The sequence below is a fragment of the Ambystoma mexicanum genome, chromosome 9, assembly GCF_040938575.1.
Source record: "Ambystoma mexicanum isolate Mex_15411 chromosome 9, UKY_AmexF1_1, whole genome shotgun sequence".
Taxonomy (NCBI): domain Eukaryota; kingdom Metazoa; phylum Chordata; class Amphibia; order Caudata; family Ambystomatidae; genus Ambystoma; species Ambystoma mexicanum.
The window spans coordinates 376,108,449-376,123,985 of record NC_090931.1 but is presented as its reverse complement, the minus strand read 5'-3'; the positions used below and the strand labels follow the sequence as shown (position 1 = coordinate 376,123,985).

General features: G+C 46.6%; 1 protein-coding gene across 1 annotated transcript in view; it reads right to left on the bottom strand.

The window, feature by feature from the left end:
• HSF5 (heat shock transcription factor 5) overlaps positions 1 to 15,537 on the bottom strand; it is an 886,218-nt gene that overhangs the window by 590,087 nt on the left and 280,594 nt on the right. The window lies entirely within an intron of this gene.

Here is a 15,537-nt window from a genome sequence, read left to right as displayed (position 1 = left end):
CTGGGAATATTAATAAGCAGGTGAATGCATGCCAGATCCCATGCTGGAGAATTATATATCTTCCTTTCTTTTCAGAATTGTCTGTGCAATTTTTGATATCTGCATATAGTGTGTGCATCAATGCAGTCCGCCCACCCCCTTCAGGAGCTTGTTGCGTTCGAAATACAACACTTTTGCTTCAAAATGAAGTTGGCAAAAATGTACTGGTCGGACAAATGGCCAACAAAGGGCCTCATTACGACCCAGGCGTTAAGGGTTAACGCCGTCGTTAACCCTTAACGCCTATTCTGATTTTAACGGCTGCTTTTAGCAGCCGTTAAAATCCAAGGCGCTAACCTGCCATGATGCTAATTACGCCACCGTAATTTACGGTGGCGTAATTAGCGCCTTCCCCACTCCCATTATGCCCTATGGGGCAAAAATGGGAATGGTGAAAGGAAAAGGGGAAATGGGGATTTACCGCCCCACTCACCTTGGAATGGGGCGGTAAATCCAACATCCATCATGGTGTAAACGTAGTTTACACCATGGTGGTAAAGTTGGCGCAATTAGCGCCTGGGTTGTAATGACCCCCAAAGTGAGTTGTGCAGAATAGCCTGTAACGTAACAGAAAATAAAGTTGTGAATTGCTTTAGGCACATTGTTAGACACATTTGGAAATAGAGACAAATAGAGGCAAACATGAAGGGGCTGATTTATTTGAAAGATCATGATCTCAGTTGTCACCTATCTAAAAAGCTGCTTTGAATTATCTAAAAACAAAATGAGTGACCAATGCAATAAAATAACCGAATTTTGGATCCGCCTCTATTGGTTCTTTGAACTTCATACTACAACCCCTATTAAGGCATATTGATAACATTAGCTAATAAAATTCACTTCAGCTCCAAAAACATGCAACTAGAGGAACTGATATAAATGATAGAATTAACACATTGAAACTGAAGTATGGGGCTTCCAGGAGCCAGGTTATTTTCTCCAAGAAATGTATTTATTTTCATAAAAGAAATGAAGCCCTCCTGCTGCAGCTGAATCTCAGCCTCAGGAGGGTGGCTCACAGATATATGCAGTATATTAGAACATTATGAAGATTCAATATCTCCAAGGAGATTACAAAACAAGTTTGCTGTGATTTGCTACAGACATGGCAACAACAGCAAGATGCAACTTCAAGCAAGGCATGAGGGCACAACATGTTTACATGTACAGTTGTAATATAAAACATAACATGTTTGTTTGACAGAGTTACCAAACTGTTTATGCCCATTTATGGTAATGGATTGTTTACGTGCAACAGTCATACATTTTAACATACACCTCACATAACACTTACCAATGACCATATAAGGCAAATGAATATGTCTTTTGCCTTAAAATTATGACACTTATATATTTGATAACCTAAAAATAAAAAAATAGGATAGGAAGTCATAACACACCTCCCTTCCTCTATATATATTTTATTTGGGTCGAATGGCTATTCTGCTTTTATTCCAGGTCCTCCCCTCGTTCAATATGACAACATCGCGATTGTGATGCTAGAAATGCCTAACACCTATCTGCGTGTGTGTGTTATCTATGTTTGTTGCCACTGAGGTCCAGTCTGGACCTCTGTGGGCAACACACAGGTGCACAAAAACACACATACGGGGTACAAGGGATCACCTACGAATCCACCTGCCTATTTAAAATTTTCTGCAGTTAGCGCATCTATTGCTGGATTTAAGTAATGTGTGGTACCACATAGAGTGAAGTATATTCCTGAACTCCTATTTTATATAAAGAAGCTGTGTTATCACCTAACATAGTGTGTGGACATTCCTTTGTGGGGGCTTTGGGGAAACACTGTACCTAAGAACCTGCCTGCATCACCTCCTGAAAGCTTAAGCCTGGCTTCTCGTCCATTGCTACCAAATTGAGAGCCTTGCTGGGCTGTTCTGTGCCTTTACCCCACCATATAGAGGGCATAAGTACAGATACCCCGCTCCAGTCTTTACAGCGATCTACCTTGAATGGCCCACAGAATTTACTTCCTCTCGTGAGTACACTTACTGGTCTGCAAACCCATACTTTATCTCCATTTTCTACTCTTGCTAACCTTGTGTTCAATTTTTTATTGTACCACTTTTTTGCTGTGTTGTGTGGCCGCCCGTGCCTTGGGCAGGCCTGAATGCACTCCTGTGCACATCCACACAGGAACACACGGGACATGGTGTTGGCCGTTTCGCGTCCCCGCCGTCACTGCCGGCACGGGCGCACTTTATTTAGCTGCGCATGCGCGTCGCCCGAAAAAGGCTCGCGCAAGCGCGCAACGTGACTCGCACGTCACATCCCTTTTTTTCTTTAACGAAAACACAAACCCAACATATGTGGAAATAACAGTCCAAACTTGGAACACCCTCCCCCAACATTTTGTTACTCCCAGAGAAACGACTTCACACACCCCGGTTCAGTCTCCCGAGTCCAGGATATAGTCCTTGAGGTATGAGGGCGGTCGGCGACCCCTTCTCATCGGGTACCTGGACATCTCTGGCGTGGCTCCACGGAGGCCATCCTCAGCTGGGCCAGGCTCCCTTGGATGTCCTCCATTCGATCCTCCGGGGTTTCCTCGGAAACCCTGCTCTCGCTCGGCTCACTCGTATCTGCTGACGTGTCGACTCGCTTAAAGAAGGACTTGTTGCGAGTGACTGTGCCACGGGCACAGGCTGCCGTCACCATGGTCCCTTTTACATGTGTGACTCTCCACGGGCGGGGTTCGTAGGGCAATGAAAACTTGCCCTCGGGGTGGCAGTTACAGACCAGCACTGCATCTCCCATGCGTACCTCTTTGTCTTGTAGACCCCTTCTTTCACTTTCTCGCTGATTCCGTGCCATGCGATCCTCCCTGACCTTCTCGTTGTCAATGACGCCTGGCCCGCGGCCCTCGATCTCCGGTATCATGCCTCTGGGGCAGCGTCCGAACAGCGCTTCAGCGGGGGCTACCCCAGTGGACTAGTGTGAGGTGGTTCTGTACTCTCTTAAGAATTACACTAGCTTCTTGGGTAGGTCCTCCCCTCCATGAGCGGAAATTCTTAGCACTTTGTTCAAAGTGCGCATAAACCTTTCGGCCTCCCCATTGGCGCGAGGCCACAGAGGGGATACCCTCGGGTGGTGAATGCCTCTGTCTTTGAGGTATTGGGCGAAAATACTGCCTGTGAACGGGGGCCCATTGTCCGAGCATAATATTTCCGGGAACCCATGGGTCGCAAACATTTTTTCCAGGGCCCTAGTGGTGTATTCAGTCGCGGTGTGTTCCAACACCTCCACCTCCGGGTATCGCGACCATTAGTCCACGGCCACTAAAAAGTACATGCCCCGACCAGTCGATCCGAAATCCACCTGTACCGTTCCCCAGGGCTTCTCGCTTCGTTCCATCGACCTAATCGGTGGGGCCTTGTCCCCGGGAGCCGCGGCTTGACACGACAGACACCTTCCCACAAAGCGCTCTACCATGCCCTCAAGGTCGGGGAACCACACCTTCGGACGGAGCCTCGCCTTGGTCTTGACGACCCCTTGGTGCCCGATGTGTGCTAACTCCAGGACGCGATTCCTCAAGGCTTGCGGAATCACAATCTGTCTCCCTCTCAGTAGCAGCCCATCATCCGAAATGGACAACTCATCCCTCACCTTCCAGAGCGCCTGAAGGTCCTTCTGGGCTTCTAGCTGCCGCCTGGAGTTGTCCCTTAGCACAGCTTTCCAGTCACCACTCCTCACCGCCACCTTGATGATGTGGAACACCTCATCCTTGGATGACTCAGTTGCGATGGTGAGTCTCGAAAGCGCCACTGGCAATGCCCCTTCCACGACGTGGCAGAGTAGTCCTTGGCATTCCGACACTTCCTCGTTCATGTCCCCACTCCCCTTGTTGGGGTGGCGTGACAGATAGTCGGCCGGGTTGTTGGTGCCTGGCCTGTACACGAGCCTCACCCCATACACCATCAGGGCCAGCATCGACCGCTCGATTCTGGGAGGCGGCTTAGACGATACTCCCGCCAGGATGGGCAGTAACAGCTTATGGTCAGTCAAGACCACCACGGGCTTGCCCAGAATGTATAGCCGAAAGTGGCGACAGCCCCACAGAATGGCTAGAGCCTCTCTTTCAATTTGCGAGTAGCGCCTTTCAGTGTCAGAGAGCGCCTTGCTCGCATACGCGATGGGTCTCATTTCCCCTCTTTTGTCTGGCTGTAGTAGCACTGCCCCAACACCCACGGGACTCGCATCTACAACAATTTCTGATTCAACTGATCGGTTGAAATACGCCATGGTGTCATCATCCGACAGGGCATTCTTGAGGCGCTGAAAGGCCTCTTGCTCCTCCCTCTCCCAAGTCCACACGGCATCGTTACGGGTCAACGCCCTGAGAGGTTCCGACAGGGAGGCCAACCCTCTGATGAAGCGCCCACAGTAATTGACCATCCCCAAGAAACTCCTCACCTCGGTAGGGGATTGGGGCGCGTCGGCCTCACGAATGTCCTTAATCTTTGCCGGATCTGGAGACACACCGCTGGCATGCAAGATGAATCTGAAGAACCTGATCCTGTCCTTGAAAAATGCGCACTTTTCGCGATGTAAGGTGAGTCCCAAATCATCCAACCTCTTTAGTGTGCAATCCAGCTTCTTCATGTGTTCCGATTCAGATTCTGCGAACACCAGAATGTCATCACTCATGTTCAAAACACCTTTTAGGCCCGCCAGCGCCCCCCTGATGGTGTTCTGGAAGACTTCGGCAGCTGAGGAAATGCCGAAGCTCAGGCGCTTAAACTGGTACAGACCTTCATGCGTCGTGAACGTAGTAATGAATCTGGAGTCTGGGTGGAGTTCAAGCTGATGGTAGCCCGCTCGCAAGTCTAGCTTTGAGAATACTCTTGCGCCTTGCAGTTCGCCTATAATGTCATCCAGAGTGGGTGTGATGTGTCTCTCCCTCTTGATGGCGGCGTTGGGGAGCCGCATATCTACACATATACGCACCGCTCCAGGCTGCTTCGGCTTGGGGGCTACCACAATGGGTGAGACCCAGGGCTTAGGGCCTTCCACCCTCTCAATGATGTCCATCTGCACCAGCGACCGAAGCTCCTCTTCGACCTTTTCCCTGAGGTGGAACGGGATTCTACGATGCTTGAGCGCCGTAGGCCTGACGGTGTCATCTATGTGCGGCCGTACCGGAGGAGCCTTCAGTTTCCCCACGCCTTCGAAAATGCCTGGGAACTTGCCCAGTAACTGCTCTATGTCGACTTGATAAACTTCCCATGCGAAATGCACCAGGTCGAGGGCCTCAGAAGCTGCACAACTGAGTAGAGAGTGAGGGCTCACGTCTGTGACAAAGAAAGGAGCTTTGATGGTCTTGCCTCCTCTGGACATCGGTGCCATGAAGACGCCCTTGATGGGGAGCGGTGTATCTCCTCCGAACGTGAATATTTTCGCCGTTGAAACGTCCAGCGCCGGTGGGCCCGGTATGGACTGGTAGTGGTCGGACGCCAGTACACACACCGAGGCTCCCGTGTCTACCAGTACTTGTGTCGGCACCCCTTGAATGTCCACAACACACTTCGGTTGCCTCTTCTTCCTCGCCCCCGTGGCCAAACCTCCTCTTCCTCTGCCAAGTTGAGCCTCTGCATTTCCTGCTCTAGTGCGGCAACGCTCCTCTGTCTCCTTGCACTTCCGCCGAACACCCTGGCGGGGCCCCTCTGCACGGTCACCGGGGCAGGGGCACGACACATCCGTGCATAATGACCAGGACTGTTGCATCTGCCGCATGTTCTCGACTTGGCTGGACACTCTTCGGAGTGTGGAAGGTCATATCCACAGTACTGGCACACAGATGACGCCCCTTGCACCGACCCCGTGTCATGGTGCCTTTGGACCCACTTAGCCTTTGACGCCCCCTGTTTGCCAATTGAAAAAGCCTCCTCCACTTTACCCGGGCACACTGCGGCATCCATTTTGGCAGCTCTTGACTCCGCCAGCTCATGCGTCCTGCTGCTGTCCAAAATTTGTTGTAGAGTCCAACCCGGCTCCCTCAAAACCTGCCTGCGTAACTTGCCAGAGCCACAGCCTTGGAGGACCTGATTTCGAACCATGGATTCCTCATTGTCCCACCGACAGGTTGTAGCCATTTGACGCAGGCGAGCGCAAAACTGGTCGAGTGACTCCTCTTCCCGCTGCTTTTCGCCGCAGAACAGGAATCTCTCGTGGTCCACATTGGATAACGGGATAAAGTAGTTCTCAAGAGCAGCTTTGACGGCGTCATAGGTTGTTACCTGTAGATTCAGGGACTCATAGATGCGTAATACGTCCATGCCTGCCGAGTACAACAGGGTGGCTCTCTTTGCGTCGTCATCGGTTTCCCCCGTGGCAGTAAAGTAAATGTCTAATTTCTTGATCCACAACAGCCACCTCGGGCCTAGTTTGGAAGGGGGGCCCGTCGTATCGAACTCTTGCATGGGAAGTAACGCCCCTTATTGCCTCCTTACCACCACTCTCGCTGCCTCTTGTTCGCCGTCGCTCTCTGCCATGTTCACAGGTCGCACAGGCACCTCGTGGTGGGTTCGAGGCCGCAAACCTGCCTTGGATGACTAGTGGACGTATCTTGAAATACTGCGCGGTCCTTGAACCTCCGAGTTGCTTGAATGTTGCACCAGCAGCCCCTGGGTGGTGGCGGCTAGTTGAGGTACAGTCCTCCTGTTTGGTGAAGACTGCAGGGTTTCCAAAAATTCGGTTGTGATAGGCTTTTCAGGTACACAGCAGCGCACAAGCACCTTTTCAGGCCGCTACTGCTGTCTACGAAGCGTGAAAACACCTCCGTTGTGTTTGCGCCGGGTTCGTAACATACCGCGGTGCAGCGTTGTGAAAATGAAAGCATTCACTCTGCGCCCCGCTGGCGTCCTGCCTCGTTGCCACGATGTTGTGTGGCCGTCCGTGCCTAGGGCAGGCCTGCATGCACTCCTGCGCACATCCACACAGGAACACACCGGACACAGTGTTGGCCGTTTCGCGTCCCCGCCGTCACTGCCGGCACGGGCGCACTTTATTTAACTGCGCATGCGCGACGCCCGAACGAGGCTCGCGCATGCGCGCAACGTGACTCGCACGTCACATGCTGCATCACTTTTCTGTTGAACTCTTTTCCTTAACTCCAATTCATTCCACTCAATAAATCTCATCCTCCCCAACCAGGGGGGACAAACCTGAGTGCCTGCCTTTCTTCTCCTTAGTATTTCAAACCGGATTAATCCTGTAGTGGCATGGGGTGTCAACCTATATGTTAAAGGAAGTTTGTCTATGTCATGCTCCTAGTATCTTCCTCCCTAGATTGGCATGCGAAGGCTTTGCATCGAGTGTATGTGATCACTGCGCCTCTGTGTAGCTCTGTTGCTAGGTTATGCACGCTGGTGGAACGGCAACTCAGCTGTTAACAACAGGCAGCTGGGTTTAGTTTCCGCATTCCGCGTCTGCAACGGCTCCTTCTTATGCGAGAGCTCGTTCCCACTGACAGTTCAGCTCTGTGATGTTTAAAGCGCGCTATGCGGCACGTTTTATTTACAATTCACTAGTTTAAGAAGGGACTAGTGAATATTTGCGCGAGCGGTGCGCCTACATTTAATTAAAGCTTCTGGCTTTTAAAAGGTTTATTCCGCTCTTGTGCACATAACAGTAGCATCGGTGAGTGCGCGCATGCGCGGTTGCAGTGCAACTAGTTACAATTGAAGACGTGTAATCCAAGACAGGCTGTACTGAATACCGGCGCGCATGCACAGAGACGAGATAACAATACTAACACAGAGACTATCGCGCGTGGCGGGGAATCATGTATTTGTTTGTTTCCTTTTTTTAGAACTAAGAAAGCAAGAAGTGTTTAGCATGGTAACTGCTCAAAGGAGGCTAACACTGAAAAAGTAACAGGAGAGCAGTTAATTCAGATAGTAAATTGAGAACATGTTTAAAAGAAGATCCTTATTGTTCAGATGAACTGTGGAGTGAATTCATTAAAGCATATTCAGAGCAAAATAGTTCCTCATTAGGAAATAAACTCATTTTTTAAAGAAAAGCTACTCAACATAAGAGAAGGATAGAAGCCGTCACAAGGGAACCAGGAGATCTTCTTTAAGAATAGTTCTCAGCTCAGCTTTGTGGGTCCACTTTAATGGGATTGCATGAAGTTCTGGAAAGGAGTGCAATCTATCCAAGCTACTAAGCGTTTTTCCCCTGCTCTGGGCAATCAGTAGAGGAGTGCTAGGTATGGTCTTATAAATAGTACTGTTTGGAATGTTGGGGAGGTGAGCAGGTAATGCAAGATAATTTACCCTTAAAGTTTTATTTTGTTTTTTTGTCCACTCTGCAGGTTCCAAGACAGCTACAGGAGATATCTGGTGTTTTCTTGTTTTATCCATTTCCTCTTTCCCCCGGGGGTGTACCATGTTCAGCTGTGTATAAAAGGCTCACTGTGCTACATCTTGGGGGGACTGTTGGGGTTCAGCAGCTTCTGTGGATGTCCACAGCAAGACTCAGCCTGACACCTGACGAAGCGACGCATAGCGATGGCGTGGAACTCTGCCACTGGCCCGACCATAGAAGCATGGTGGTCAGACTTGCGTAGATGGACATGGGCAGAAACCACAGTATGGACTACGGCACTACACAGGGGGGAAACGGAAGCTTTGATAGAATACTGGCATGGAACGCATTGATAAAGGAACTGTTTACACCCACAGTAGCAAACGACTTGAACGATTCCGATACAACGGAAAATGCAGACGCAAGAGGAGAGGGGGTGCTGTGTTAGAAGAAAGCTTAAGCTGACGGAGGGGTGATAGTCCCAGTATACAATGATCCAGAAGGTGCAGATACCCAGTTGCGAGTATAGGCAATTGTGATTGTGCGCAAGACAGGTGAAGAGGAAGCAAAATACTCCCAACACAAAGTGCAGATTGAATGTTATGTTGTTTATTGAATGTTGCGTAAAAACAATAAAGAGTTAAAAAAAAATTGGATGTGAACTGAACACAATTGTCCGTCACGATGTTTTTAGGGATGCCTTTTCTTTGAAATAGTGATTACAGCTTTAGAGTCTGGCTCAAATACCGACCGTACTTCCGCCCATTTGGAGTATAGATCGAAAATCACTATCACATATTTGTTTTGGTCTTCTCTAGATGCCAATGGACCTAATATATCCAATGTCATATATTCCCATGGAATGTTGGGTAATGATATGGGTTTTAAAGGTTGTATAAATCTTTTAAGTACCTTATCTGATGAGGAACATGCAATGCACATTTTTTATCAGTTTCTCAATTTCCATGTCAAGTCTTGGATACCAAAAATCAGCGCAGAGCCTTCCTTTGGTTCTAGAAATACCCATGTGGCTTTCATGGGCGAACCCAATGAGTTTTTCCCTAATACCATTTGGAGGAATAATCCTACCAGCTCTCAACACGTGTATGCTCTCTACGCTCGATTAATCTTTTATTTAATTAAATGCTCCTAAACCTTTGTCGGGTGTTCACCCCACCCATTCATTCAGAACATATTCTTTCACTTTTTGAAGTTCCAGATCATTATTCAACACTATGTTCCCATTCATCCTGTGTTATAGGGTCACTGTATACCGAAAATGCCTCTTGTACTGGTTCTTCTGGGTCTTCATCACATATGTTCACTGAAAATCTTGAGAGATAATCTGCAATGACATTTTCGTTACCTGATATATGATTAATAGCAAAGTCATGTCCTTTTATTGATGTTATCTCTAACAGATAACCCCTATGCACACTGTTGGGGTCCATTGACCTCTTTCATTCAATGGCACCTGCCAATTTTTTTATGCGTGATATTGCACATAACATAAGTCAAACAGTTTTAGAGAACTATCAGTTCAACAAATAAGCGTAACAACTTTTTCACATAATGTTTTTTTCATGCAGTACTGAACACAGTACTAAAAAGTATGGTTCAACTTCACCATCAAAGTTACATTGCAAATTATGTTTGATTCAAAAGAAATGTCACAAAATCGGACTGACTGTGTCCTAGTAGAGATTTGTTTACAGTTAATTCCTTGATCTCTTTTGACAGATGGGTCTCACATGCGCAAATAGCTTTTGTGTACAGTATCCAGCTCCTATTAACAGTGCCCAGTGGCCTCTTTCCCCAGACTAAAATATTGAGAAGGCCCAATAATCTCAGTCTGATCGGGAAGGTGGCATATTTGTTCTGATTCCTAACATAGTCTAGGTAAGGCAACCATATTGCTGAATACGTGGACAGCTTTCCTCATAGAGAAAAGGAGAGTTTTTCATTGAACAAAATCTTCCATGGCTTGGTATACCAGTGCAGAAATCCAGAGCAGTGCATGTATTTCCATTTCGGGGCAATGACCAGCCTCAACACTAGGAGAGCCTTCCCCAAAAATGTGACGATTAGCGGGTCAAAGGACAATCATCAGAGGGGCCCCAAAGAAGCCCACTATTGGATTCTTAAATATTTTTGTCTGGAGGATTTTCCCCACCTCCTGAACTACAGCTTCCCAGTATGGTATTAATATGGGGCAGGTCAATCAAATAAGCAAGAAGGTACCTGTGCACCTTCACACACCCTCCAACAGAGACCGGATTCCCATTTTCTGCATCTTCGCAACTTATCTGACATTATTGATCACCTATACAACATTTTGAGAGATTGATCTATTTTTAATATAGGTAGAGTCAGTGGCGTAGCACAAAGTTTGGGCCCCCCCCCCTGCGAGCCATGCTGAAGGCCCCCTCTCCAATCCAAGCGCCTTACCAAAGCACAGGGCACGCCACACCACAGGCCGTACCGGACAACCACATGTGCGCAATGTCCATGATGATTATGCCGCTGCAGGAGCATGCAGTATTCCAAGTGAAAGAAGTGCATATGTTTTTTAATCAGAGCGTAAATGTTTCAGCTAGCGTAGAAAGAAAGGGGTGGTACCTGGTCCCCAAATATACCAGCCATCAGTGGTGGCTGGCGAGTTGTCTTATTGGAGGGTTAACATATTTGCCACAAGTATGATATTGCAACCGAGTGTAGCAAGGGAGCCTGAACTAACACAAACAGGTTTGGGGGGGAGAAAGGGGGGTTAAGGGAATTCTTCCCCGTCCCCTGAGAAAATGTTTTGAATAATGGTTCAAAATGGTAAATTACACAGCACATTTTATGTGAAAATTTGAGTAAAAGGCCAGACAGTTTGTAATTGGTTTTGTAGGGTGTAGGGTAACTCATGGAAAAAAGTACAATAGATGCAAGTCACCAAAAGTGGAAAGGCACATTTCCCAATGCATTGTAATGCCGGTCCCTGCAATATATCCCATTATAAAAAAACATTTTCATGCTGGCTGTGCCCATACATTTCCATGCTAGCTCCACATCATATGCTATTATTACCATATAAGAACATACTCATGCTCGCTTTGAGATGTGTTTTATAGCATCTTTAGTGGCACTGGGCACAAAGCTGGCTTTGCCAGTATATGCCAGTACTCCTATTTAAGAACATACTCCTGTTCGGTTGGCTATTAAAAGTGACGCATCACAATAACAAACACATTCAAAACAGGTTCCAATGTAAGCCAGTCTAGACCCATAAGAACACTTATCATGCTTGCTTCATCATAGATGCTCAGTTAATAAAATGTCATGCTACAGTAAGAAATATACAGGCCGCTACACCAAATTTGCATTTGTATTTTATTGTTTATATAGCGCTTTACTCCAAAGCGCTTTACAGCATAAGACCCAGAATACAGAAAACATCAAACATGGAACATAGAAGCAATACAATGTACATGATTCAAACCAGAAACACAGCATGTGGAACAATTTGCATTTGGGAAGGAAGAGAAGAGGAAAGGTATGGGAAGGAGGAAAGGGGAAGGGAAAAGGGAGTTCGAGGGAGTAGAATGGAGCATAGAGATCAAAGGGGAGACAGGTAGAGATAAAGGAACAGGAAGATGGAGTGGGGTGGAGAAAGAAGAGGATGAAGGGGAGAGAAGTCAGGGCTGGGGTGAGGAAGGAGTGAGTTTAAGGAGGATCGGAAGGAGGAATAGGCAGATATGGAGCGGATAGAGAAAGGGAGGGAGTTCCAATGTAGGGGAGCAACAAGCTGAAAGGAGTGGAAACGAGAAGAGGCACAAGGAGGAGGGGGAACAGAGAGTAAAAAGAGATCAGCAGAGTGTAGAGAGCGAGAGGGGGCATAAAGAGAGAGAAGAGAGGAGAGGTAAGGAGGGGCAAGGTCATGAAGAGATTTAAAAACAAGACAAAGGAAGTGGAATTTAAGTTGGGAGTGGAAGGGAAGCCAGCCTAGGTTGGCAAGTGAATTGAAGATGGAATCATAGGGAGAGAGAAGACAGAGGGTACGGACGGCAGAGTGGTAAAGGGATTTAAGGGGGGCGAGATGGGAAGAGGGGAGACCGAAAAAGAGAGAAGAACAGTTGAAGAAGCGAGAAAAGATGAGGCACGAGATTAAGAGTTTGGTAGCATGAAAAGTAAGAGAGGAACAGACTTTACGGATATTAAAGAGGTGATAGCGACAAGAGCGAGTAGTAAGGGAAATGTGGTAAGTGAAGGAAAGGGAAGAGTCATATTGTCAGTCTAGCGAGGTAATACTACTTTATTTTTATTTTTTTACTTAAAATGCATATGGTTTATATCTGTAAATCTTACATTTATACGTTTTTTTAAATTCATGAGGTCAAAAGTAAAATTTATACATTCATTATCGGTAAAATGACAAAAGAAAAAGCAAGATTTATCAGTTCATTTCTTGAGGCTGAATATCCAACCAAAAAAGGACCACGCCCGTTATCATCGATTTGTTGTTACGAGTTAATATGAGTGACCAGCGCTCCTCCTGGTCCAGTGTTTTAGTTGTTTTCAAGTATGATTGGGCGATTGCGAGACACTTATCTGCAACTGCAGAAGATATTCTATAGACTTTCAAAGGATTCCGCTTGCTTACAGAATCTGCAGGTCTGATCGCGGTTGTATTAATTGAATGGTTTCTGATCCCAAGGATTTCCTGGGTTGGAAGTATGTTAAATCTAAGTCACATAAAGGTGTCACAGATCAGACAGTCTGGGAAGAGATTGAGGTAATGTTGTAACTCATTCAAGGCTCTGACATCGCCCACACAATTCAGTGTTATTGTGTACTTTTTTTTTCCCTTCTGGGTCGTTATGTAATCCAGTGTTGTGAGTTGGACTTTTGCTCGTTGTGGTCTATTGATCAGGGTGTCCATGGATATGTCGCTTTCTATTAGTTTGACATCAATGAAGTCTTTCCATTTATTCAATGCAGCGGCATTGATGTTACTTGGATTCGGACGCAATATGTCCCAGGCCGGGATCTGGTCATTATTGGTCAATTTCCTGAACAGATCAAATTGTTTCCATCTGATGAATGAATGGAGAGATTTTAGGCCCAGTTCAAATCTGATGCGTGATGCTGGAATGGAGTTCGGAAGTGATAAAGCCTTTGTCCAGAAGATTTGCTCTAGTTTGTCCCATATGTCCACCTGTAGGTTGATCATGGTCTCGCCACCATATGTCAGAATGGGTGTCACTTTCTGGTAATAAAAGAAGATGATAGCTTTCAGTGAAAATTTCCCAAATTTGTTGTAGATTATCAAGCCTTGCTGTGCTAAGGTGCGTGCTTTGATTTTCAGGTGGTCAGACCAAGGTTGCTCAGCTTGGGATTTGCTGATCCAAACCCCTAAGTACTTGATGGTCTGGAATTGGCCTATTTGTTTTGTCTTCAAGAAGAAGGACGGTATTTTGATCGGTGGACCAAAAGAGTGAGACAGGGTCATGACTTTAGTCTTCTTTACATTTATTTCCAGTTCATTGGCCACCATGTATGCTTGGATGTTGTTAAGTGCTATTTGCAGACCTCTAGGTGTTTTAGCGAAAATGACAATGTCGTCAGCATAAAGGATCGACGTAACTGGTGTTGAATTTAGTTCCGGTGGATTGATTAGGTCGTAGGCGACTGTTTCTTCAAAGTCTGAAGTAAACAAGTTGTACAAGGCTGCGGCAAGCGGGCAGCCTTGTTTCAACCCATGCCAAGTTTTTGTTGGGTGCGTTACCAGGCCATCTGGCACAACGGGATCTGGACTTCGGTGTTTGAATAGAGAAGTTTTATGGGTTCGATAATGTTTCTTGGACATCCCCATTTCATCAGTTTGGCCCGTAGCATGTTTGTGTTCATTTTGTCAAAGGCGAGGTGTAAGTCAATGAAAACGGCATATGTCTTGGTTTTTGATCTGATTGTCTCATGTTTGAGCAAATTAAGAACAAAGAGATTTGTAGTGGTCCCGACTCACTTGACAAACCCAGTTTGCCTTATAATGTGTCTCTTCGCTTTTAATCACCAGGTGTTAAGTTTGGAAAGCATTATTTTCCCAAATATTTTCCCCAAGGGAACCAGGAGCGCAATCGGCCTGTAATTTAGAGGATTCTCTGTCGGTCCTTGCTTATAAATTGGAATTAAGATAGCTTTTTGCCATGATTGTGGTATTTGATTTGTTCTGTTTATCAATTCCAATAATTGTTTGAATAGGGCTCCCCATGAGTCTGGGTTCTTTTTTATGATGGAGTTAGATAGTCCATCTGGGCCCGGCGCTCGTGACATATTCAGTTTAAGTATGGTGTTGGCTATGTCTGATGGGGCCTAGTCAATTGTCCAAAGACCTTGGGTCAATGATAGCTCCTCTGTTCTAAGAGATGGTCGATTTTGATATAATTGTTGGAAATGGATTGTCCAACTAGCTTCCGAGAACTCAGAGATCATGTTGTCAGGTGCAGACGTTTGTTGGTTTAATAATTGCCATAGGTTTCTGGAGTTCCTGGCGCCCATTGCTCTCAACATGGTCTCTGCGTCATTCTGTTTGAGGGTCATCGTTGCTGTTTTTAGCCAGTTCTTGTACTTTTGTTTGGCTTGTTTTATCTTCATTTGTTGCCCCAGGGTATGTTCTCTTTTCAGTTGTTTTAGCTGCTTCCTTATAGCGTTTTTCCTTGAGGCTATTTTACTGCTGTAAGTGTGCTGATGGTCATTTTGTGAGGATTTCTTGGATGGTCCAGCTTGATGTAAGTTATGCAGGATCCATTCATAGTTTAGTTTGCCTTTGTCTGCCATCTTTGTGTTCATAAAGACATCGGGAAGTTGCTTTGGTGTTGGGTCAATTTCAACCTAGTAGCGGCCATGTTTGTTTCTAATTCTAACCCGGGCTGGCATCTGTCTCGGTGTTGACCATGCTCGGATCAAAATGAAGTGGTCGCGGTCCTTTGTGTAGATGTTGTCGGTCCATACTATCGGTTCCTTGATGAGCTCTGATCGATATATATAGTCAATGATCCCCGTACTCATTCTGCGTGACCAGGTTGGAGACGGGGTCTTGGTTACATCGTCGACAGAGTCAAGCAGTTTCATATTTCTGTATAGCATCTCTTTGGACCATCTTTGGGTGTGCTGTTCCAGCCTGTG